This window comes from Schistocerca piceifrons, chromosome 6 (assembly GCF_021461385.2).
Source record: "Schistocerca piceifrons isolate TAMUIC-IGC-003096 chromosome 6, iqSchPice1.1, whole genome shotgun sequence".
NCBI classification, from domain to species: domain Eukaryota; kingdom Metazoa; phylum Arthropoda; class Insecta; order Orthoptera; family Acrididae; genus Schistocerca; species Schistocerca piceifrons.
The window spans coordinates 545701931-545728702 of record NC_060143.1 but is presented as its reverse complement, the minus strand read 5'-3'; the positions used below and the strand labels follow the sequence as shown (position 1 = coordinate 545728702).

The window sequence follows — 26772 nt, the reverse complement described above, 5'->3', positions numbered from 1 at the left end:
ATGTAAAACAAGGCAAAATTTATTTGTTAACAATAAGCCATTAGAATCCTCCGGTTTTACATTAACTGATTTCTGACGATCTCTCTTTCTCATGTGTTTATCCTGTAGTACACGGTCCACTGGTTTCACGAGTTGGTAAGTTTGTTCTTAATTTTCAACTTTGTGACCAGATGATTTTCCTATTGGCACAGCAGTCAGTTAACCTAATGGAAGGAAGACGAGCATATCATTTGTCTGCGGCTTGTCTGTCGTGGTTTCTGCGGCGGAGGCAGGAGGACAGTCCAGTATTTGCCTAAATCAGCATGGTGGTAAACCGTCTAAAAACCACAGCTGTGCTGGCTGGGTACCAGACCGAAGGCTGTGCAGACGCGATCTGAGTCTGGTTCACCTCCGTGTTTAGGAAGCAAAAGCGCCGGGCGCTAAACTTCTTTCTTACTATCTTCCCCTGCACACAACCCTTCTAGCCTGCTCTTTCCTTCTCCAATTAGGCCTTTATCGGTGAGCTCCTCCGCTGTATTTTTGATTTCAACAGAATAAATTTCGGTATGTACTAAAAGTTGCATCAGACCAGTCTTCGTAGTTCTTAGAAATGAGATTAATAAACTAAAGGAATAATTATTCGTGAAATAAATTAAAAAATACAAAACGCTCCTTCTTGTTAGACTTGTAAGTCTAATAAGAAGCAGCTCTGTCTCCAAGCAAAATAAAGTTTTACTTCCTCGTTGTGAATGAATTAATTTTCTCTGTCGCTCTCTCTCTCTCTCACTCTCTCTCTCTCTTCTTTCTTTTTCCTTCTTCCATTAAAAATATACGTACGTGCGGAATTCTGATCGATTTCTGGCGATAAACAACCACGTAGCGAATGCGAATCTAAAAGCGTGACCATTGGCTAATGTTTTGGGGCTGAACAGTTTTACAATAACCAGTCGTATAAAAACAGCAAACTATCATGAGAAAGTACTCCTAGATAAATCCAGCCAATCACAGTGCTTATTGACATAACAATTCCAAAATCAACAATGCATACAAAAAACTTGCAAATAATAAATACAAAGAACTGATGCAACCATTACAGAAACAGAGGCAAGTTCGTACATTACCAGCAATCATTTGAAGTACACGTTTCGTATTTTACATGTTGCATGTAGCTAAACTGTAACACAGGAACAAAACAAAAAAAAAAAAAACAGAAACGACACATCACGAAAAAATTATCCGAAATTGACGGAAGTCGGTAGATGTGAGCCGGCTGATGTGACCGAGCGGTTCTAGTAGCTTCAGTATGGAACCGCGCGAACGCTACGGTCGCAGGTTCGAATCCTGCCACGGGCATGGATGTGTGTGATTTCCTTAGGTTAGTTAGGTTTAAATAGTTCTAAGTTCTAGGGGACTGATGACCTCAGATGTTAAGTCCCATAGTGCTCAGAGCTATTTGAACCAGGTGCGCGCTCTGCCGTTGCGCAACCGGAATTGAGTTTTTCTGCAACACGGATCAAGTAAATATATGGAACGCTCAAGCACAACAATCGTCCAACAATGCACTAACGCATATTTTAGACATGTACACAAACGTGCAACTGATTACAGGTTCAGAAAAACCAGATGATATATTCACGATAAAGAGCTTCACAACTGAGGAAGTCAATAACGCGTTGGTCCACATCTGCGCTTTTGGAAGCAGTCATTTCGCTTGGCATAGATGTCCTCCTGACGGATAGCGTGCCAGATTCTCTTAAATTTGCGCATTAGATGGTCGAAATGTCGAGAAGCTAAGAGGCCCCAGTTGTGATGCTCCAAACGTTCACAATCGAAATAGCGATCTGGTGACGTTGCCGGCGAAGGTAGGGTTGCACAAGCTCGATGACAAGCAATAGAAATTCCCTCCGTGTACGGGCGGATGTTATCTTGATGAAATGTAAGTCCTAGATGGCTTGCCGTGAAGCGGAAAGTAGAATATTGTCGAAGTATCGTGAAGTAACGCGAATTCTTTACAGAAGAATGGAAAAACTGGTAGAAGCGGACCTCGGGGAAGATCAGTTTGGATTCCGTAGAAATGTTGGAACACGTGAGGCAATACTAACCTCACGACTTATCTTAGAAGAAAGATTAAGAAAAGGCAAACCTACGTTTCTAGCATTTGTAGACTTAGAGAAAGCTTTTGACAACGTTAACTGGAATACTCTCTTGCAAATTCTAAAGGTGGCAGGGGTAAAATACAGGGAGCGAAAGGCTATTTACAATTTGTACAGAAACCAGATGGCAGTTATAAGAGTTGAGGGGCATGAAAGAAAAGCAGTGGTTGGGAAAGGAGTGAGACAGGGTTGTAGTCTCTCCCCGATGTTATTCAATCTGTATATTGAGCAAGCAGTAAAGGAAACAAAAGAAAAATTCGGAGTAGGTATTAAAATTCATGGAGAAGAAGTAAAAACTTTGAGGTTCGCCGATAACATTGTAATTCTGTCAGAGACAGCAAAGGACTTGGAAGAGCAGTTGAACGGAATGGACAGTGTCTTGAATGGAGGATATAAGATGAACATCAACAAAAGCAAAACGAGGATAATGGAATGTAGTCAAATTAAATCGGGTGATGCTGAGGGGATTAGATTAGGAAATGAGACACTTAAAGTAGTAAAGGAGTTTTGCTATTTAGGGAGAAAAATAACTGATGATGGTCGAAGTAGAGAGGATATAAAATGTAGACTGGCAATGGCAAGGAAATCGTTTCTGAAGATGAGAAATATGTTAACATCGAGTATAGATTTAAGTGTCAGGAAGTCGTTTCTGAAAGTATTTGTATGGAGTGTAGCCATGTATGGAAGTGAAACATGGACGATAACCAGTTTGGACAAGAAGAGAATAGAAGCTTTCGAAATGTGGTGCTACAGAAGGATGCTGAAGATAAGGTGGGTAGATCACGTAACTAATGAGGAGGTATTGAATAGGATTGGGGAGAAGAGAAGTTTGTGGCACAACTTGACTAGAAGAAGGGATCGGTTGGTAGGACATGTTTTGAGGCATCAAGGGATCACCAATTTAGCATTGGAGGGCAGCGTGGAGGGTAAAAACCGTAGAGGGAGACCAAGAGATGAATACACTAAGCAGATTCAGAAGGATGTAGGTTGCAGTAGGTACTGGGAGATGAAGAAGCTTGCACAGGATAGAGTAGCATGGAGAGCTGCATCAAACCAATCTCAGGACTGAAGACCACAACAACAACAACAATCGCTGTGTGTGCGAGGCTGCCGCAGATGAGAGTCTGAGGGGTAATGCTCTGAAAAGAAATGGCACCCCAGACCCTTACTCCTGGTTGTTGGGCCGTATGGCAGGCGACAGACTGGTATTTGTCTGCTGTCTAGGGCGTCTGCAGTCACATCCTCACTGATCGTCAGAGCTCAGTTCGAATAGGGACTTTGCAAAGTTGTCGGGTATCCGACCAGGTAGCGTCGTAATTTCTCCACAATATTTCGGCAGACGTACACGCTACCATCTTCAGGTGGTTCCTGACGAATGCTGTGTTGTTCCTCTCGGCGCCCTATACATACCCCCTCCACCGTTCCTCTCCTGGTGTCTTCGGTGCGGCCGGCGCGGCGGCAGCTGGGGGTGGTGGGGGAAGCGGCGCCTGGGTCTGAACTGGGGTCTGCAGTCTCCCTGCTGCCGCTGTCGGGGGCGGTCCTCTATCTCTGGGACCGCATCTTTCTATGCAGGCTGAGTGCAGGGTTCCAAGCCTGACTAAGTTGAAGGCCGCTGTTTTTATTAGTTACATCGTCCTGTAGTCGGATTTCTATGGCCTCTTTAGTAACGCAGTGCCAGAAGTAGGAGGATTGACAATTTTTCTTTTTTCATAGTCCATAGTATGGCCAGTCTTTATACAATGGTCAGCCACGGCTGATTTAGTGGCCTGGCGTAATTCGGTATGGCGCTTGTGTTCGCGGCACCTCTCTTCTACAGTGCGGACTGTCTCCCCAATGTATGATTTTTCACACTGACAGGGAATTTGATAAACGCCTGGTTTTCGAAGGCCTAGGTCATCTTACTGAAACTGTAAGCATGTTCACTGTACAACGATCTGCAGCAAACTGCGATGTGACCGCAGGCAGCAGTGGTCATCAGCGCACGCAACGCTCTGTCGCATTGTGTCAGTTTGGGAGGATTCGGTCCTGTTACCTGCTTACCTACCTGGTTTCAGGAAGATTCGGGGCTGCGTCCGGCTGGTGGGTGATGACAGCAGGGATTCTGGATGGATTCTGGCCGCAGCAGATTGCCCAGCAGTCCAGTATGGAGCACGCACAGGTGCACAGCATCACACCATTCTCCCAGGAAAAATGAGATGGCTCATAGCAGCAACAGTGTCTGCCCACATGAGCACGTACAGGCAGCGAAACCAGTAGATTGGCTCTGAGCACTATGGGACTTAACATCTATGGTCATCAGTCAAATGGCTCTAAGCACTATGGGACTTAACATCTATGGTCATCAGTCCCCTAGAACTTAGAACTACTTAAACCTAACTAACCTAAGGACAGCACACAACACCCAGCCATCACGAGGCAGAGAAAATCCCTGACCCCGCCGGGAATCGAACCCGGGAACCCGGGCGTTGGAAGCGAGAACGCTACCGCACGACCACGAGATGCGGGCGGTCATCAGTCCCCTAGAACTTAGAACTACTTAAACCTAACTAACCTAAGGACATCACACAACACCCAGCCATCACGAGGCAGAGAAAATCCCTGACCCCGCCGGGAATCGAACCCGGGAACCCGGGCGTGAAACCAGTAGGGTAAAGTCAGTGTGAGCGAACTTTAAATATCAAACTGATGTGCAAATTAATGAAATTGTGACAGCTGATTAATTTATGGCCTTAACCTATTCTTCTGTTAAGTTGTTTATGAACCTCTGTGGGTTTATGACCACCTGGCGACAATCTGTCCTTCCAAGAAAGCCCCCAGCCCTCCCTCCTATCCCTCACTGATAACGGCACACTATCAGGTCTGAGTTATTAGAATAGCCCCCTCGCACTCTGTCAGTTTGATTGACTAATTAATTAAATCAGTAAATCGTAGCTGCTTCTGGTTGCAGCACCTACACAGTCTGTGCCCAAACAAACACCTTCCTTACCAGGACAGTGGAAACAGTTACTCTATGTACTCACCCTGCTGTGCCGATACTGACTGAGTTAGTTCACAATACTACCGGCAGAAGACGCTGGGAGAAGTTTCTCCCTCCACTTCTCTCCTCTCCTCCCCTCCACTGCTCCAGTTACTTCCAGTTAGACAAAGCATCAGACGATGGCAACTTTTTCATACAGGTGGCGACTCATCTTTCATATCGATGCCTGGGAAATTTCTCTCAAAGCATATGCTCTCTCTTTCTCTCTCTCTTCTCTCTCTCTCTCTCTCTCTCTCTCTCTCTCAGGTGGCTACTTCCTGCCGAGAGAGATATGCCACACTAACCACTCCTTTGTCATGAACAAAGTAGTGGATAGCTGGTAAATCGCCAGCAGTGGACGTCTTGGAAATATTCCCTCTATCAGACTGATTGACTAAATAATTAATTAAATCGATACTCTTTGTGTATGAGCAATTTTTCTTTGTGTGCTGTTCGTGTATACTAGGACTGGCGCATGTTGAGGATTTCAATCTCCTGACTGCCCGGTTTCCAAACCTTTCTGGATCCTTTTTTACCTTGCATCCTGTTGGTGGATAATGGCACTGTTAGGTCGTTTGCGAGGAGATCCATTACACTGATTTCATCTCAGTTGCTTGCTATGTCCTTAAAACAATATGCAGAGGGGTCCATTGATGTGTGTGCTCTCAGTACCACTATTGGAAACAATAAACTGACCAGTTGGGGATTTGACGTCTCAACTGGAAATGGTGCTGTACAAAATGATAGCTGGAATTTCAAATTTTGGCGTCAATTTATAACGTCACGGTTGTTGAATTGCTGAACACTACCGGTCTGCTAAGTGTATTTTGTAGAGCGCTATAGAATTCCTAAGTTTTTTCTCTCAGCAACACCAGGATCAAGATGGAAGAGGAAAGGGTCTGCCACATGATAGGATAGTAGCAACAACAAATACCACTACAAGGCAATGCAGTGAGAAGCCCTAAACCACAGTCCTAGTATTTGTCATTGCTAGAAGCCTGAGATCAATGAAAACTTATACATACAGCCCACTCACCTCCCCCCCCCCCCTCCCCCGCTTTCCCAGAATCCCACATGCAGTGCGCCCATCCCCTTGTAGACCACCAGCACCAACACTCAAAGGTCAGAGAAAACTGCCGCAAAGATTTTTCACTGTAATTGTAATAAAATATTTGGACTGAAGCCCCAGTCTGGTGACATTTGACAACGAGCAAAGTAATGGAAATTCCTCCTCCTAACGCCTGAGGCTCTGGGACGAATCTCACGTTGAAATATCAATATCTATACCTACCTTATGACTGTACATAATTTTCCACATAAAATCTTTCATCACCCTAGACGGCTAACGATGAGTTGAAATCGCAGTCTTCTATGTCAAATCCATACCTCTCTTAGGACACAATATATAGTCATTTTCTTAGTATCGCTAACTTTTTTGACCATCAATCTTGATGTTAAGTTTCTCGCTGTTCTCATTTCTGCTACTTCTCATTACTTTCGTCTTTCTTCGATTTGGCGAGGTGGCGCAGTGGTTAGCACACTGGACTCGCATTCGGGAGGACGACGGTTCAATCCCGTCTCCGGCCATCCTGATTTAGGTTTTCCGTGATTTCCCTAAATCGCTTCAGGCAAATGCCGGGATGGTTCGTTTGAAAGGGCACGGCCGATTTCCTTCCCCATCCTTCCCTCACCCGAGCTTGCGCTCCGTCTCTAATGACCTCGTTGTCGACGGGACGTTAAACCCTAATATCCTCCTCCTCCTTTCTTCGATTTACTCTCAGTTCCATATTCTGTACACATTAGACTGTTCATTCCAGTCAGCACATCATGTAATACTTCTTCACTTTCACTGAAGGTAGCAATGTCATCAACCAATCATATCACCTTGAATTTTAATCCTACTCCAGGACCTTTCTTTTATTTCCATTACTGCTTCTTCAATGTACAGATTGAACAGTAGGGGCGAAACACTACATCGCTGTCTTACACGCTCTTTAATCTGAACACTTCGTTCCTGGCCGTCCGCTCATATTATTCCCTCTTGGCTCTTGAACATGTTGTATATTACCCTTCTCTCGCCACAGCTTACCCCTATTTTTCTCAGGTATTTTCGAACATCTTGCACCAGGTTACGCTTTTTCCAGGTCGACAAATCCCATGAAGCCGCGCGGGGTAGCCGCGCGGTCTTGGGAGCGTTGCACGGTCCGTGCGGCTGCCCCCGTCGGAGTTTCGAGTGCCCCCTCAGGCACGGGTGTGTGGATTGTACTTTGCGTAAGTTAGTTTAAGTTAGATTAAGTAGTGTGTAAGCTCAGGGACCGATGACCTCAGCAGTTTGGTCCCATAGAGCTTGCCACAAATTCCAAATCCTATGAACGTGTCTTGATTTTTCTTTACTCTTGCCTCCATTATCAAACGCAACGTCAGAAAAGGTCGGTGTGTGTGTGTGTTTGAGGTTTACGGGCGCTAAACAGCGGGGTCATCAGCGCCCAAACGCATAAAAACAGGAACACATGCAGTGAAGGGACTAAGACGAGCAGCGAACAAGGGGAACAGCTAAAAGACACAGACCTGACGCAGTTCCAAATCCTCACATACAGAGGCAAAACAACAGGAGAAGGAGTGCACTAAAAAAGGAAAGGAAACACAAGGAAGGGAGGACATAAACCGAAGGGAAACAAGGAGGTATTCGTGACTGGCGGACCTCTTACCTAAAATCTGGGTGAGCCAGTCATCCAGCAGCACATTAAAACCCTCTCCCTAAAATCCGAGGCAACAAATTGGACAGGACACAAAACCGTAAGACCTTAACCACAGACGTTGCGTCGTCTTGCAAAATAGAGGGCAAATCCGGTGGCAAAGAAACCACCGCCCTCTGGTCAGAGAATAAAAGACAGTCAAGTAAAATGTGGCGGACAGTAATCTGGACGCCACAAGCACTGCAGATTGGGGGGGTCCTCCCGCCGGAGTAAAAAACCATGTGTGAAGGGACTGTGCCCGATGCGGAGGCGAGTGAGGAGAACCTCATCCCGCCTGCATGACTGGTAGGACGTACGCCATGGCCGCGTGGTGGCCTTGACCAGGGGACGCAGCTTATTTTCGCCGACTGCCAGCCACTCCTTTTCCCACTGACGCATAACGCGAAAACGCAGGAGGGAGGTAACAGCATGGAGGGGGACGGCACATTCAACAACGTGAGGGAGGGAACACGCATCTTTGGCAGCCACATCCGCCAGTTCGTTTCCCCTCAGAAAACGTCGGACCTCGACACTAATCCGCCGGGCGGATTCTTGCCGGGGAGTGGCACACCTTGCCGCTCGGGAGGCAGCGCGGTAGGCCACGCAGCTAGCTGGACAGGCAGGCATCATTGATATTACAACACAGGTCCCCCAGCTGGCCCAGTGATGTTTTGAGCGTGTGGGTTGCTATTCTGTCGTTCTGCGCAACGGATTAGTCCGAGATGTACCCTTTACCCTGTGGCTCCTGCAAGACGCAATTTCCACCCCCACACTACTACAGAAGTCAGACAGACGCTCCTAACGTACTACAGAGAAATACCTGAAAAACGTTCACCAATAAATATCTTCTGGAGTCATCTGCTGTAAGGAAATGACACAAAAATTCACAAAATTTCTTCCATAACTAGTGGGATACTCGGGTACTGGAGTAGTGCTAGTTAGTGTAAGAAAAACATGAAACTAACGAAAATTATTATTTATGTTGCAAAAATTCTGAGAAATCACAATGGCACTTTTAGTTATGAACTGAATACGTTATTTCTGGGTTCTCTTCGGAATGTGAAGTTACCTCTTAAGGATAGGATTCGCTAATGAAATTTCTATACAAAGTTTAAGATTGTTATTGACTTGGCAGAATGGCTGACAGCCACGCCTACCCAACTCGAATAATTATCCGTTAGAATGTTGCTAGGTACGGTCGAGGCTGTCGTGTGTGAAATGCAGTGAAGTGTACTGTTGTGCAGGAAATATGGGGCTCGCAAGAGCTGTAGCGCACAATACCGTAAGCTGCTGCGATGACTGCTGTCTGTGCCGCTCGCTGCTGACAAATAAGATAACTCTCGTTCTATCTGGATTGACCTTCGCCAATCAAACTCTCCCTATGCCTTGATGAAGTCAAGGACTCCTCTTCGCCCCTAGTGTAACTATTGGCGTGGTACACTGGTCAGATAACCAGTACACTGCGATGCCACTCAAAAACTCGCTCGCAGGCGTTTAACTATAACTCTGACCGTTCACACCGCACAATAAGTGTGGCGGCCAACACAGTGAACAACCCTTAATCGCATAGACTCAATATAGAGTCGCACTCAGATTCGTTCTCGACAGAGGTGCTCTCCCAGTGAAGTATTGAGGAGAGACTTGTTCCTCGCTCTTTGAGTACACGTACGAGCGCACATGCTCTCGTTACGTGTTCTCGCTCGAAGACAACAACGGAACGGCCCCTCTCGACGCCAGATGTGAAGGGGTATATCTTTCGGTCTCTTCCAGTACTCCTTCAGCTCAAGGCGTCAGAAATGTCGTCTGCCAATCAGCATTGCTCTTCTAAAATGGGAGAATGATGGTTCGTTTAAGGCCACCAATCCGGAAATCTGTAGCATCGCCGTTTGGCGTTTGCTGCCTCCCTGTGAAAATCTCTGAAACTGCGTGCTATATTTGTAAAGAATGCGTAAGCTGGGAGCTCCCACACAATGTAGCGGAATTTTCTTTTAAGTCGAACACGGGGTCGTTCTTCCTTTCACTCAGGCAAATGCTGTCTGCTCCACGGGCGGTCGAGGTTGACTCGTCCTCTGTAGGGACCGGCCTCCCGGCGTGCGGTCTGCCTCTCTCGAACTAAAAGCTCCTGTGACCATTGTGTCTGGAATGTATGTGTGTACACCAGCCTCGAGTATTTCAACCCCGGTTCGCTTACTTGTTATTTGCGTATCATTTACATGAATTCATACAACATTGGCTTTATCTTATCAAGTTTGGGTTCGAATGAAGAGTCTTGATGTGCGGAATATGATTGTGAGGGCGGAATATGTAAGCAATGAAGGCCAAGAGACCACGACGTCTTACAATGTGGTGATTGCCTGACTCCAGTCTTACTTCTTCCCATGGCTTCTTGCATTAGCCGTGGCAGGTGTCTCAGTTTTACTAAGTTGTGCCCAGTAAATTATTTGCAGTACACCATTTAGTACAATTTTTCGTTACATGTTCTATTTATCATTTACACACTTACTACTCAAATGGTGCTCGAACCAAATAGTTTGCAGGCTATGTATACATTACTTATTTGTGTCTATCTCTGTATCCTCACCCAGTACAGAGAATTAGTTAACACATTGTTATAGTTGTCTTCAGTCCACGGAGTAGCTCTTTGCGCTGCTGTAGCCTGTGGAAGCCTCTTTATCCCTGGATAACCGCTGGCACCTGTATCCACATGAACCTCCTTATTGCAGTGAAGCCGTAAAGCTCCCAATACAATCTTTACCCTTCCCCACCACTTCATACCCTCCAGTACCAAACTAAGGACGGCACACACACACACCCACACACACACACACATGCCCGAGGGAGGATTCGAACCTCCTACGGGAGGAGCTCCGTGAACCGTGACAAGCCGCCCCAGACCGCGTCGCTATCCCACGCGGCGACGCACTAGGAGTGTCCTATCAGCCTATGCCTTCTTTTAGTCAATTTTTTGCAAACATTTCTTTTCTCCCCAAATCGATTTAGTACCTCTTCGTTGGTCGTTCCGTCAAGTCATCTTCAGAATCTTTCTTTAGCACCACATTTCAGAAGATCCCATTTTCTTATCTAAACTGGTTTTACTTCCTTCTGAACGTTTCCTTACAAGCTTACACTCCAGACAAATTCATTAAAAAAAGTCAGTTATATTCGATGTTAACTAATTTTTGTCTTTCAGGGACGCTTTTCTTGCTATTGCCAGTCTTCATTTTATATTCTCACTACTTTGGCCATCCCCAAGTTTTCTTCCTCCAAACAGCGAAATTTATCTTCTACTTTTACTGTTTCATTTTATTAGCTGCACTTCTGTTGTACCATTTTCTAAGTTGCACTGACAGAAATGAAAAGTTTTAGACCATGAAGCTCCAGTCAGACGTTCGTCAAACTTCGAGGAGACGTTCATGACATAACAGGTATTGAATGATTAACCATCATTCCCCTCGCAACTGGTGGCTATCATCAACATCAGCATTAAGTGTGACCCTCACGAGCATGAATACTCACTTATACGCGTTGTGCCGCGGAAGCAATCAACCACCGAATGTCGCTAGAGGACTATTTTGCTATGCGTGAAGCACCTGCTGTGTCAGTTCATGAAGATTTCTGACTACATACTGGTATGGAACTATTCGTCTTGCTGCTTACTGGCGATTATTCAGCCGCACTTTAAAAATAAATGGGTCATGTTGTTATGTCCAGTAGCTTTCCACACCATGACTCGAAGAGATGGAGAGGTTGCTCCCCGTGCCCTTGCTCCAAATCGTCTACGGAGACACTGGAGTCAATCTGACCACCACTAACAAAAGAGAAGCTCACCGCTAGACGCCACAGAATTTTCACTTAATGTCCGAACTGCCCTTGACTCTACACCATGTAGGTTTCTGTTGTCTCTTATGCGATGTCACCGGTAAAAAAACGCACAGCAACCCAGCTTCCAGTAATCTGTTCTCGACCGTTCGTTGTGACGTCTGTCAGGAATTGAGCTGTTGTCATCGATCTGTTCGTTAGAGCCCATCGAACATTTGTACAGTCTTCTCGTGAAGTAGTCCTCATGGAGGGGATCCAGCGGTGCAGTATTCCCACGTCCCTCATGCCTATGGTTCGACCTTTCCCAGAGAGCGAAAGATGGCAATAAGGAGCAAGTGGATGTCCACTGGGCTCGCTGTGTTGCATAATTCGAGGAACGCAGCGATCGTTTACTCACGCCAGCCTTCATCTACAGGAATGCCTTTCTTGTGCTGAAAATAACCTCTAATAAGGCTGAAATTTGAATATACGTATCCCATAGGCACAGGAATAATGGAGTATCGTTTTTGGTAGCTTTTAGTCAGCTGCCTAATTCCTTTCAACGTAATTCTCTGAGCCACGCCTGATTTAATTCCACTGCATCCCACTGCTCTTGTTCCAGCTTATAATCACTTTTAAAGATACCATCCGCTTCGTTCACCTCATCTTGCAGGTGCTTTGCCGTCGTTGACAGAATTGCAGTGTCATCGGCAAACGTCTTTTCTATTTTTTTTTGTTATTTTTATTATTTTTTTTACTTCTTCTCCCTGTACGTTGATCCCTATTCCTAACTTTTCCTTGGTTTCTTTTTCTGCTTCCCCAACACATACGTTCAACATGAAGGATATGCCGCAGCTGTGTCTCACTCCCTTTTCCACTACTGCCACCTTTTTGTGTCTTTCGACCCTGATTTCGGCAGTTCGGTTTATTGAATCATTTATTAACAAATGTGTCACAGTTGCAGTTGGTTCAAAACTAGTCGTCAATTATATGTACTGCAACTGTGACAGATTGGTTAATAAATGCTTCATGAAATATTAAAAAAGGTTGCTTGTCCTGGATCAACAAAGTGTTGTAACCAGGAAAAAAGGTTTGCTTTATGCATAACTTGTAGATAACCTTCCGCTCCTGTATTTGATCCCATCTACCCTCAGAATGACAGAGTGTATTCCAATCAACATTGTCAAAAGATTTCTCTAAATTTAAAAATGCTGTAACCGTAGGTTTCCTTTCTTTCCGCCATCTAAGCGACATCGCAAGGTCAGTATTCCCTCACATGTTCCTATATTTCTCAAGAATCCAAACTGAACTTTTTCCAAATCAGCCTCCACCAGTCTTGCCATTCTTCTCCAAATAATTCTTTTCAGTATATTCCAACTGTAACTTACTAATATGACTGTTTTGTAATTTTCACACCTGTAATCATCTGCCTACTTTGTCTTGATAATGGATGACATATTGAACAGAAGGATACCACCACCGAAAACTTTTAAAACTGTATTGTCAGTCTCAACTGTAGATATGATAAATAGCTCCGATATCTTGAAAGTCTCTTCGGGTTTGCTGCCGGGTCCTTAAGTCGACTCGATACGATATTTCGGCGATCCAACTGGTCGCCTTCTTCAGGAGACTTTCAAGATTTATTAGGCAGTGAAAGCCTACGGTAGCTCCGATATGATTAACCACGAGTTGTAAACAGCTTAGTTACACTCCTGGAAATTGAAATAAGAACACCGTGATTTCATTGTCCCAGGAAGGGGAAACTTTATTGACACATTCCTGGGGTCAGATACATCACATGATCACACTGACAGAACCACAGGCACATAGACACAGACAACAGAGCATGCACAATGTCGGCGCTAGTACAGTGTATATCCACCTTTCGCAGCAATGCAGGCTGCTATTCTCCCATGGAGACGATCGTAGAGATGCTGGATGTAGTCCTGTGGAACGGCTTGCCATGCCATTTCCACCTGGCGCCTCAGTTGGACCAGCGTTCGTGCTGGACGTGCAGACCGCGTGAGACGACGCTTCATCCAGTCCCAAACATGCTCAATGGGGGACAGATCCGGAGATCTTGCTGGCCAGGGTAGTTGACTTACACCTTCTAGAGCACGTTGGGTGGCACGGGATACATGCGGACGTGCATTGTCCTGTTGGAACAGCAAGTTCCCTTGCCGGTCTAGGAATGGTAGAACGATGGGTTCGATGACGGTTTGGATGTACCGTGCACTATTCAGTGTCCCCTCGGCGATCACCAGTGGTGTACGGCCAGTGTAGGAGATCGTTCCCCACACCATGATGCCGGGTGTTGGCCCTGTGTGCCTCGGTCGTATGCAGTCCTGATTGTGGCGCTCACCTGCACGGCGCCAAACACGCATACGACCATCATTGGCACCAAGGCAGAAGCGACTCTCATCGCTGAAGACGACACGTCTCCATTCGTCCCTCCATTCACGCCTGTCGCGACACCGTTGGAGGCGGGCTGCACGATGTTGGGGCGTGAGCGGAAGACGGCCTAACGGTGTGCGGGACCGTAGCCCAGCTTCATGGAGACGGTTGCGAATGGTCCTCGCCGATACCCCAGGAGCAACAGTGTCCCTAATTAGCTGGGAAGTGGCGGTGCGCTCCCCTACGGCACTGCGTAGGATCCTACGGTCTTGGCGTGCATCCGTGCGTCGCTGCGGTCCGGTCCCAGGTCGACGGGCACGTGCACCTTCCGCCGACAACTGGCGACAACATCGATGTACTGTGGAGACCTCACGCCCCACGTGTTGAGCAATTCGGCGGTACGTCCACCCGGCCTCCCGCATGCCCACTATACGCCCTCGCTCAAAGTCCGTCAACTACACACACGGTTCACGTCCACGCTGTCGCGGCATGCTACCAGTGTTAAAAGACTGCGATGGAGCTCCGTATGCCACGGCAAACTGGCTGACACTGACGGCGACGGTGCACAAATGCTGCGCAGCTAGCGCCATTCGACGGCCAACACCGCGGTTCCTGGTGTGTCCGCTGTGCCGTGCGTGTGATCATTGCTTGTACAACCCTCTCGCAGTGTCCGGAGCAAGTATAGTGGGTCTGACACACCGGTGTCAATGTGTTCTTTTTTCCATTTCCAGGAGTGTATTTATTTATTTATTGTTTTAATAGACAACACTCATAAGTGAAGTAAGTACAGCACTTGAAACAACGTTCAGTGGCATCCAGCATTTTGCCAGGTCCACTCTTCTTGAAGTCTGAGGGTATTTCACCTGACTCGTACACATGATGATCCAGCTGCCCCTAAAGCCGTCGTTTTATGCATCATAGCCCTCACAAACGACGCACGAGATTTTCATATTCTCTCGCTTGCTACGGGAAAACTGTTGGTCCTACAGAAAAAATGAGCAAGACATTTCTGTAAGAAATTAAATGTAGTAAAATTTTGTACTGAGATCGTTTTCGCTGGAGGTCTTGGTTTCTGAGTTAGTCAAGGAAAACACCGAAAAGTGACCTTCAAGAGTACCTCCACCCACCTCACACGCAGCCCCCACCAGTCAAGATTTCTAGCATGTGCTTCGTGGCAGTCCCTCCTACAATTGTACAAAAATTTCCGACTACACCAACTATTCCCGATATTCGACCTTTTTTGATCTCTTCTGACTGGGCTATTACGCCACCAGCACAGTCGGCTACTCTGTTAATAATATTAACTTAAATGTGCCCGTGAGGATAAAGACTGAAAACCTGAATTTTGTAAACGTTACGCAAAAACTAATTACATCGACAATTCGATCCAAATTAAAGTTATTTAGTTAGTTACGTGTTCCACTGATCAATCTCACAGCAACCGTTATGATCTGGGACGTGTCAAGTGCATAAGAATTGCACACATGAATGGTTCTTTTTTCCTAAAAAAAAAACCCTTGAAATTTTTGTTACCTATCCCATTTCCTTAAATGGCACAAAATGTATACATTATACCTATATATTTATTTATTCCTGTTCAAGAATTCATCTATGGTATGGAAGGAGTTGTCAAGGAGATAAGATTTCAGTATATTTTTAAAACTGTTACTGCTGTCTGTCAGACATTTTATTTCGTCTGGTAATTTATCGGAAAATTCTGAGGCAGCATATTTTACCCCTTTCTGTGCCAAAGATCGGTTGAGCAAATGATAGTGTAAGTCTTTCTTTTTTCTGGTATTATAATCACGAATGTCACTGTTGTATTTAAACTGGTCCGTGTTGTTGAGAGCAAATTTCATTACTGAGTAAATGTACTGTGAGGTTGTTGTAAGAATTCCTAATCTTTTAAAGAGATGCGTACAAAATGTGCAACTGTGAGCCCCACACATTATTCTAACCGCTTTCTTTTGAGTAGTGAGTACTTTTTGCCTACGTGTTGAGTTACCCCAAAATATTATTCCTTATGACATCAGAGAGTGAAAGTGTGCAATGTATGTTAGCTTGCTAATGTCTGTATCCTCAAAATTCTGATTGCAAAAGTTGCTGAACCTAGTCGCTTTATTAGATCCAAAATATGAATTTCCCAATCAAGATTTTCATCTACATGTACACCCAAAAACTTAGTATGCACTACCCTGGCTACTGAATTCCGCTTATGTGTTATATTTATTGAAGGAACTGTACTCCTTGCAGTAGAAAATTGGATGTACTGTGTTTTTTCAAAGTTGAGAGCAAGCCCATTCGCAGAAAACCAATTATTATTAATATCGTATGCAACAATTACAGTAATACACATTCAGCAAAACAAAGAAATATATATATATATATATATATATATACGAACATGTGAAATTATATACAGTACACAAGTCTTAAAACGGCTCAGACTACACTCGGATGTTGATGGACTCGATCCAGCGGAGTGCCCCGTGGGATGCTTGATGGAGCTTCTCCATGCCACCAGGGAAGCGTCTGATTGGACATTCATTCGCAATGTGGCTCATTGTTTGGTTGTCACCACAGTCACACACACTGTCACTTGAAAAGCCCCACTTGTGCATGTTGTATTTGCACCTACCCTCTCCAGTCCGATATCTGTTTAACTGCACCCACACCTCCCTTGGTTGGTGGAAGCCTGGAACTGGAACTGTTAGAATGTCTACAAGTTCGTGGTTTGGGGTTCTTGTAGCTTGCCACTCATGTTTCCACTCTGCGTCCCGGTCGAATCCTGTGGATAGCATTTGGACTCCCATTTCATATGCTGGTCCTCTAGATTTGAGGCGTTTCTTGGGCAGTGATAGCAAATCGTCACGAAGAGGGATGGAGTTGTTTTCAGAAACGTGCTGACAGAGGTTGTAAAGAGCAGCCTTTCGACGGAGGTCTGCTGGACAGATGTTTGACAGCACTGGTAGCCAGCAAGTAGGTGTTGACCGGACTGTACCACTAATTACTCTCATAACTGAGTTCATCTGGACGTCTACTTTCACTACGTGGGCGCTTCGGAGCCGAACTGGTGCACAGTATTCTGCTGCTTCTTCTCCAAAGACATTATTTGTATCATTTTCTATTATAAGCACAGCTGTTTCGTAGTCAGAAGGCCTGTTGAATACAATGATGTAATTGTTTATTTATGCTGTCAAAATTCACAAAACCGTTATCTAAAATTTACAAAAACGTCGAGTGTACAATTTCCAAGTGCTCGTCCGAGCCGGTGACGTTAGGAGGCCAGTCATCGAAGACCATAAAAGTTCGCATGTGGGAAATAATTTATGTAGTCTCAGACATATGCACAGTGGTAGGAAGGAGTATTGTGAACAACATACGAGAAATCATGAGCGGTGCCGTCTGTGTATGGGGATGAGCGTGCGTTTGAAGGTCACTTTTGTACATTTTGAATAGCTCGAAAATTACCGCCTCTAGGGAAATCGTCATTGCACACAGCGAGCGAGGAAATATGAAAAATCTCAAGCCCGACTTATGGAGGCCAGCTACAACATTGCAAGTTGCATAAAACGACAGTGGTAGCAGCACCTAAATCACTCTCCTTATTGCCCGTCTCAGTTATCACATATCTTTAGATACTTTCTCAAATTCTACTCGCAGTATCAGATCACCCATCTCATCTTCATCTCCTCCTTCCTCCGTTTCCATAGTACTGTCATCAAGTTCGTTCTCTTCCTGTAGTTCTATATATTCCTTCCACCTTTTAAACTTTCCCTCTTTTCTTAGTACTGAGTTCTCCTTTCTCCAAAGGTTTCTTTAATTTTCCTTTAAGTGACGTCGGTATCTCCCAGTCATGTATACTCCAACTGCTTTGCAGTTACCTTCTAGCCATCGTTGCTTTATCATTTTCCACTTTCTGACAGTCTCACTCTTAGACGTCGTATTTCCTTTTGCCTGCTTCACTTGCTGACTTTTTACGAGGGCGGCTGAAAAGCAATGCCTTGGAATTTTGTATGTGGAAACGCTTAAAGCTTTTTAAATAAAACAAATTTTTTAACGTTCTACCTCTCTATTCTTCATGTCTGCATACTAATCTCTCAAGGTAGTCATCCTCGCGACGAACACATTTCTCCCAACGAGAGACCAGTTTGTTGCTACCATCACTGCAGAATGTTTGACTTCACTGACAGAGACACAACTTCACCTGTGCTTGCACCGCTTCGTCACTTCCGAAGGTGTTCTTTAAGTTTCGGAACCAGATGAAAGTCGGATGGGGCCGTATGAAGACTGCAAGGAAGATGATGGATGAGAGAGAACCCAAGACGTCGTATTGTTGCAGATGTTACAGAGCTCGTGTGTGGTCTCGCATTGTCATACTGGAAGCGGGGATGCTCTGTGTGTGGTCTGACACTCTTCGAGTTATTCGTGCTTTCAGTTTTCTCGCCCATGGACATAGTTACGCTACACAAGCTACGTCACACGCCACAATTTGGAGCCCTCTGGTGGCAGAGGGTTGCAACTTGCTCAGCGATGCCGGAAAGTCGACCAAGAAATATACATGACATCGAGATCAGGATAAAAATTTCGGAGGTATTACTTTTCAGCATTTCAGTTAAATTCAGTATCTCGTATTTTATCCAAAGAATTTCTTCTGGGCCTTGTATTTTTGCCTATTTCATCACATTCTGCCTACACTACAGTGTACCTTTCACCTGTTTCAGTCAACCGCTGCATAATACCGTCTTTGAAAGTCCAAACAACCTCTGGTGCTTTCAAATTACCCAGCTCCCCACCTCTTACTTTACAGCAATTCCTTCGGTGTTAAACGGCAGTTCATGAACAACACCCAGTGGTCGGAATCCTAGATTTATTCTGCAGTTTAAAATCTGGTATCGTAATCTTTGTCTTATCTTTACACAATCTACTGCAAATCTTCGAGTGCCTCCAGGTCTCTTCCAAGTACACAACATTCTTACACATTTCTTAAACCAAGTGTTAGCAATGATTAAATTAGGCCCGGTGCAAAATTGTATCAGGCATCGTATCGTTTCATACCTTTCCTCCTGCTACGGTCGCAGGTTCGAATCCTGCCTCGGGCATGGATGTGTGTGATTTCCTTAGGTTAGTTAGGTTTAACTAGTTCTAAGTCTGGGAGACTGGTGACCTCAGGTGTTAAGTCCCATAGTGCTTAGAGCCATTTGAACCATTTTTGAATACCTTTCCTCCGGTCCATGTTCTCCTACAATTTTTCCTTCTGTCCTTTTTCCTGCTCTCGAATTCCAGTCATCTATCGCAGTTTTTCGTCTTATTTAAGGATCTGAATAATTCATTTCAGCTCATCATAATTCTTTAAGCCTCCTCGTCATCCGTGGAGCTAGTAGGCATACAAACTTGTACTATTATAGTGAGTGCTGGCTATGCGTTGAACACGCAGCTCATAATAGATCATTCGCATTCGTATTTTCTTATTCATTATTAGACCTACTCCGGCGTTATCTCTATTTGATTTTGTATTTATAACCCTGTCTGCGCCTGACGTAAAGTCTTTTCTTGATGCCACCGCACTTGGCTAGTTCCCACCACATCTGACTTCAATCTAACCTTTCCCCCTTTTAAATTGTCTCACCTACTTATGCTATTAAGGGATCTACCGACCTGCAGAACGCCAGGTTTTTTCTCCTGATGACGACATCCTCCTCAGTAGTCCCTCGGATATCTGAATGGTGGACTATTTTACCACTGAAGATTTCAGCATCATTAAACTTATCAGTAGAGATCTATGTCCTCGGCAAACACGGATTTAATTTCCTCCTTCTTTCAGCCGTTCGCAGCACCAGTATGTTGGCTGATGGTACAAGACCAGGTCATTCAATCATCCAGAGTGTTGCACCGTCAGCTACCTCTGTGCACTAAAAATGTAAAGTCGTGTGTCATGATTTGCTGGAAGACCCCTGAAGTAAGGTTGTACCTGAACATGACACAAACTGTTCGAATAGTTTACGTCACAGTTGCGAAATCTCTGATTTTGTTCGATCTTTTGATTAGCCTGCTATCTAGTGACTATTGTTGGTACTATCACAACGATCTATATTAGCGTTTTTAATGAGCTCTGGATTTTAATGATAAAACAAACTGTGAAACACAGAATGAAATTGAAATGCCTGTGGTAGCAGGATAGAGCGGATTAGGTTGTGGAAAGGGGCCAAAATGGATTCCTGTCAGTTGCACTCAACATACAAACTTTATTTATCAACACTCCGTATTACAACAAGGACGCAAAACACTCAAAATTTTAATCGACCTCCTTTGATTAACTTTAGATCGGCTGAAGGCTACATTCAAAATCCAAGACACAAGGCTTCAGCTAAATTTAAGTACAAGGTTCAAGGACGCAAAACACTCAAAATTTTAATCGACCTCCTTTGATTAACTTTAGATCGGCTGAAGGCTACATTCAAAATCCAAGACACAAGGCTTCAGCTAAATTTAAGAACAAGGTTCTTCTGGAGGTTTCAACCAAGAATATTTTCTAAATCTTCAATCTAATCGGCTGAAGGCCTTAGCAATTTAATTTTAATGGAACTAGACTGGAGGTCACATATTAAACAATAAGAGGAGTTTCAGTCAAAAGGCAGAAGGCCTTATCTTAAAACATTTCATGCAACTTGGGCTGAAGGCCCCATTCAAAAGCATAACAATCTTGTGACTTAAGGCAAGAGAAGAAGATTAGTTTAAGAGGTATTAAAACTCGGCTAAAGGCCGCTCACCAACAAATAATTTAACGGCTTAAGCCCTAGAAGAAGAGTTTCAATTTTAAAGGGCAGAAGGCTGTGTCTTAAAACATTTCATATAAAATAAAGAATATCAATCTCATGCCTTAAGGGCAAGATAAGGACATTAATTAATACTCGGCTGAAGGGCACGTCACAACAAAATATGTTTAACGGCTTAACGCCTAGAAAGAGTTTCAATCTAAAAGGCAGAAGGCCTTATCTTAAAACCTCTCCAGTAAAATTCGGCTGAAGGCCCCATATAAAAATATAACAATCTCATGCCTTAAGGGCAAGACAAGAACATTAATTAAAGAGATATTGATACTTCGCTGAGAGCCACTCATCAACAAAATAACTAAAATCCAAACAGGGAAATTACTACATAACACACGAGGAACGGCGCTCAGAATATTCGAAGGGTCGGCCTGGTATTGTAACACTAACGCCCGTTTAGGTGAGACAGGCAGCCTGTCCAACGACTTCTTAATCTGGAGGCAACCCAGCCGACCGACCAATCACCCAAATCAGTTCCGCTCCACGCAACCAGCAAAACGACCACAAGATTTCAATAAATGACACACAGAATATTGGCGCCCACAACGACCAACACCTCAGCTGTCGAACTACACGCCACGCTTGACAGGAACAACACGGCGAGTAAACTACCCTGCCTAAAATTATGTCAACGACCAGGGCAGGTAACCCGAACGTCAACGGCCACAAGGCAAAAGGTACCGCTGGTGAACTTCCATAACAGGGAGTAAATTAAGTTAAATTTCACAAGAAGACAGCTGGAATCTTAGCTGACTTAAATACACACACGTTGTTGCTCGCGGGAATGTCCAAAAAGCGACAACCAGGATCAAACGATGAAATGTAAACAGTTGAGGCTGGATACTAAGTTAAGTGAGGACTCAACTTTCATGTCCAAGATCGGTGGGTGACGAACTTCTTAGCACTCGCAAGCAGCACCTCACAATCCAACCGCGCGTGCACGCCGCCAGTGGCTCCAGCACGACTTTGCACGACGGGGGCCTGCTCGGTGCTCCATGCCAACCGACCGACTGGACTGCTGGTCCGTCCTCGACTGCTGCTCCGTCGCGACTGCACTGCTAGTGCGTCTCCCACTCATTCCTTACGCGACACGCGACGACCCGGAAATACTATCGGTCGCTCCAGAGATGGTAAGACAGTGCGCTTATCGATACGCGCTGCTGCTGCCACTCACGGGCAAGTAAGGCAGGAAGTTAGTGACGCCAGTAAATGTAATAAGAAAATGAGGCGGCCCTACCGAGAAGTCGTATTGTAAATTTGTTCAAACACAGTAAGAGTTTGTGCTATGGTGGAATTTACTGCTATTTTCTCCGTTGTTTCACGAAATTATCAAATTTTAAGCACAGAGCCGTAACTTATGGTTGTGGCTCGTTAGCAGTTTCATGTGTATCCCTCACACTCGCGCCTCGCGAGTCAAATGTCACTCACTTGTTCGAACAAGCTCGATATTGCATCGAACGCTGTGGCGTATCAGGAAATCTTGAGCCTGTTCGAAAGCAAGTATCGTTTGTCCAGCCCTAACCCGAAGGGCAGGTGCAGCCACCTAATTGAAAAGGTTTCTTTTATTCTTGGTTAACAATGGCACCTTTCCTTCGAAAAGTGTGAAAATTATGCGTTTAAGTATATCTGGTAAGTGTAGCTGATTGAATGAGCGTGTGTAGTGTGGTGTTACGTTCGTGTTGTATGATGATGATGAAAGAAGGGAGAAGGTGAAACCTGTTGCCAGCAGATTGACTACTCCTATCGAAAAGCACAAGGTGGCTACTGAGCTCAAAGTCCCCATCCAACGTACTGACATCGTCAACAATGTCACATGTCCTCATTTTATAATAGTCTGTGGAGAGGATTGGAATTTAATCCAGGACAGTGACGAAAAGTTTAGTGATCAATAACTTTGAGCCACCACCTGTTCTCTCCTTTGCGAAAGGAAAAGCATCTAACAGCATATGGGGTACCCAAGCGGTTACCTATCCAAGTACTGGCCACAGTCAAAGTTGTTTAGCTTCAGTGGTCTGACGAGAACCGGTGCATTCAACGAGGCAAGGCCACAGGCCCCTCCAATGTCTTTGCGCCACAGACACCCCCCCCCCCTTCTCCCCCCTGTTGCAATTTCCATGGTTGGGTCGAGGGGAGTATAACCAAGTATATAACTGGGCCGAATATAGCACAATGAAATAGCTGAACAGCCACTGGGGTGGGCATTCAGGGTATTGGAAACAATCTGATCTCCTTTAGGGATAATGGTTGCGGAAAACTTGTGAACCACTCTTGTACACATTTGAAGCTAACTAAAAATGCTTGTGTGCATGACGTCTGGAACATCCGTCTGTTTGACTATGTCAGTCTCTCGTACGCACATATATGAATGCTGCAACCACACAAGCTACATGACTATCCTATTCTCTCAACTGAAGACATAAAGTCTGAGTAAGAGTCCGCGATCATTAATCACACTGTATGTTGCATGAAGATCATAACCTTAATTGCATCAGCAACAAGTGAGCACTTGTGTATGGGATGTACATGTGTCAGCATATGACGTATCTGAAGAAACACACATTAAGTTGAAACTAATGATAGTAATAGATGAAACTACTTATTAATGAGATAAAATTGAGGTTTTGAAGGAACATTGTAATAAAAAACCCTACTTTATCAGAGCCCGAATGTACACGCCAGTCAGTAACAGTAGGGTAAAAGAGCTACAAAGCCATTTTGCTACTGCAGATGGCCTACATTAGGGGCAAGCATACATTCAGGGGCAAGCTATTGTTCTCTTTTGATTGACAGGTCCTTAACCTATTGTTCTGCTAAGTGGATTATCATCCCCTGGGGATAATCCCTCCTTCTGATATCTGTAGAGATGTAGCACTGTCGAAAATAATGTACAAGTGGTTGAAAGATGTTTGGGTGATAGAAATGAATGCACCCTGACGGATTCAGATCTCCTCCAGACTGCAGTACTTGAATGTAGTTCGGAAACGCACCGCAGTGCAGTAGCAAAATCCTTGTCCTTCTTCCAGTTGCCATATGATGTAGCGTTCTCCTAATTTTTCCAATAAGAAACACCAGTGTAACTGCTCGTACTGTCTTTTCTACTACCTCGTGTTGCAGGAGGAAGTTTCGCTTACCACTGGCCTTCCACAATGCAAACAGTTAACAGAGCTATCACAATATGTTCTTATTTCCACTGAGTGGTCAAAATGTGCTCCTATCGCATTAATTCAGCTCACCGTGTTTCCCCATGGGATGCAGGAGGTCTTAGATATAGAGCTCTCCAACTTCCGCTCAGTTCTGACTTAAATTGGACTGAAACTTCCTGCCAGATTAAAACTGTGTGCCGAACCGGGGCTCGAACTCGGGACATTTGTCTTTCGCGGGTAAGTGCTCTACCAACTGAACTACCCAAGCACGACTCACGCCCCGTCCTCACAGCTTTACTTCTGCCAGTGTCTCGTCTCCTACTTTCCAAACTTAACAGAAGCTCTCCTGCGAACCTAGCAGAACTAGCACTCCTGAAAGAAAGGATATTGCGGAGGCATGACTTAGCCACAGCTAGGGGATGTTTCCAGAATGAGAATTTCACTCTGCAGCGGAGTGTGCGCTGACATGAAACTTCCTGGCAGATTAAAACTGTGTGCCAGACCGAGACTCGAACTCGGGACATTTGCCTTTCGTGGGCAAGTGATCTAACCAACTGAGCTACCCAAGCACGACTCACGCCCCGTCCTCACAGCTTTACTTCTGCCAGTACCTCTTCTCCTACCTTCAAAACTTTACAGAAGCTCTCCTGCGAATCTTGCAGAACTAGCACTCCTGAAAGAAAGCATATTGCGGAGACATGGCTTAGCCACAGCCTAGGGGATGTTTCCAGAATGATAAAATCACTCTGCAGCGGAGTGTGCGCTGATATGAAACTTCCTCTCAGATTAAAACTGTGTGCCGGACCGAGACTCCGGCTAAGCCATGTCTCCGCAATACCCTTTCTTCCGGGAGTGCTAGTTCTGCAATGTTCACAAGAGAGAAAAAATGGTTCAAATGGCTCTGAGCACTATGGGACTTAACTTCTAAGGTCATCAGTCCCCTAGAACTTACAACTACAGAAACCTAACTAACCTAAGGACATCACACACATCCATGCCCGGGGCAGGATTCGAACCTGCGACCGTAGCGGTCTCGCGGTTCCAGACTGTAGCGCCTTTAACCGCTTGGCCACCCCGGCCGGCTCACAGGAGAGCTCCTGTAAAGTTTGGAAGGTAGGAGACGAGGTACTGGCAGAAGTAAAGCTGTGAGGACGGGGCGTGAGTCGTGCTTGGGTAGCTCAGTTGGTTGGAGCACTTGCCCGCGAAAGGCAAAGGTCCCGAGTTCGAGTCTCGGTCCGGCACACAGTTTTACTCCGCCAGGAAGTTTCATATCAGCGCACACTCCGCTGCAGAGTGAAATTCTCATTCTGTAAATTGGACTGATCACATGGACAAATCTGCAGGAAGGGCGAGACAGAGACTGAGGAAGAGTTACAAGATGCAGAGGGACTGTTTCAATCCATGGCAGATAGGTTTGGAAAAGGTGACTCGCTTCCAGTAATGAGAGTACCACAAATATGATTCATCGGTGGCTGTAAGAGTAAGTTTACAGACGACTTTTTTAGCACTGAAGTTTCTGTTCCTTGGTAAATGAACAGGATATAAAATGTATTCTAATAAATAATAAACAAAATAATACTGCCGTACTCTCTTCAGCTTCTTTTCTGTCGCCTCGTTGTCTCTGTAGAGCTGTACCATGAGAAGCAAGGAGAGGATGTTGGTTGGTGGCCGGTATCCTCGTCCTATAACACAAGCTGCACGCAATTAATAACTGGGTTCCATATTCATAAACAAAGAGCTACTTAACTTAAGTTTCCATGTGCTGTGGTACAAGCTCTCTTCTGTATTGCCCACGTAGCCTCCATGCAGTTGAAGTAGAAGTCCGCTATGTTCACTACGAGGTCGCTACGCGCTGCCTGTCTCTGTTCTGAGGGCTGTATGCGGCTCAGTCTCAGTGCCACGCTGAAACTCCACGGCGTACAAAATCAGGCTAACCGACGTAACAGGCTCAAACTAACTGGCTAAGTGACTGGCTAACTGGCCCTCCGGTCCGCTGCCGCGATCGTAAGTACTGGCGGCTGAGAGGACGTTGGAGTCGTTTCCAGCGAGTCTTGTCGTTGGCCTCTGTCAACACTCACGTAACCGCTGTGCCGCATACTGCGCTGGCGCCAGCGTATGCCAGCACAAATGCACACCACATTCGTTTTTCTCCGACACAATTTTCAGTGTCAGGAACAAGTTTTTACACATCTCCTCCCAACATTGCTTGTTTCTATCCGACTGCTACAATCCAAAACTTCCAAATTAGGAGGACGATGTTTTACTTCAATAATGAAATGATCTACGTCGAAACTCATTATTGCAACAGCAAAGAGCACTAAAGTCTTTGGAATGACGCAGAAAATGCACATGATTCGACAATCACAAAGCGCTAACAGACGACAATTGCAGCACAGTAGAGATGGGCAAACTGAAACACGTAACTGTTTCGAAACAAATGAAACAGTACAATGTAATGTTTCGATACGCTGTGTCGAAACAGTGAAACAGTTTGTGTTTTGTAATCTAATAAACCTAGACATTTTATCATCTTGAATGTCTACTGTATAGGTATGTCCATATAAACACAAACGAGGTGCGAGAGCGCTAATCATATCGCAGAAAGTATGAAACTATCACTTAGGCGTCTTGGCAGTTTCGTATTTCATGCAGCAAATGCGCTGCTTTCGTGTCGTGTGACTTTCATACTTTTCAATTGGCTGAGGACAGCCATAGCTGAAGACA

At 45.0% G+C, this 26772-nt stretch overlaps 1 non-coding gene across 1 annotated transcript; it reads left to right on the top strand.

Annotated features, from left to right (window-relative positions):
• The first annotated feature begins 6662 nt into the window (after nt 1–6662).
• Nucleotides 6663–6735, top strand: Trnaa-cgc. Its single transcript has one exon. It is a non-coding gene; the product is annotated as a tRNA-Ala (tRNA).
• The last annotated feature ends 20037 nt before the right edge of the window (nt 6736–26772 follow it).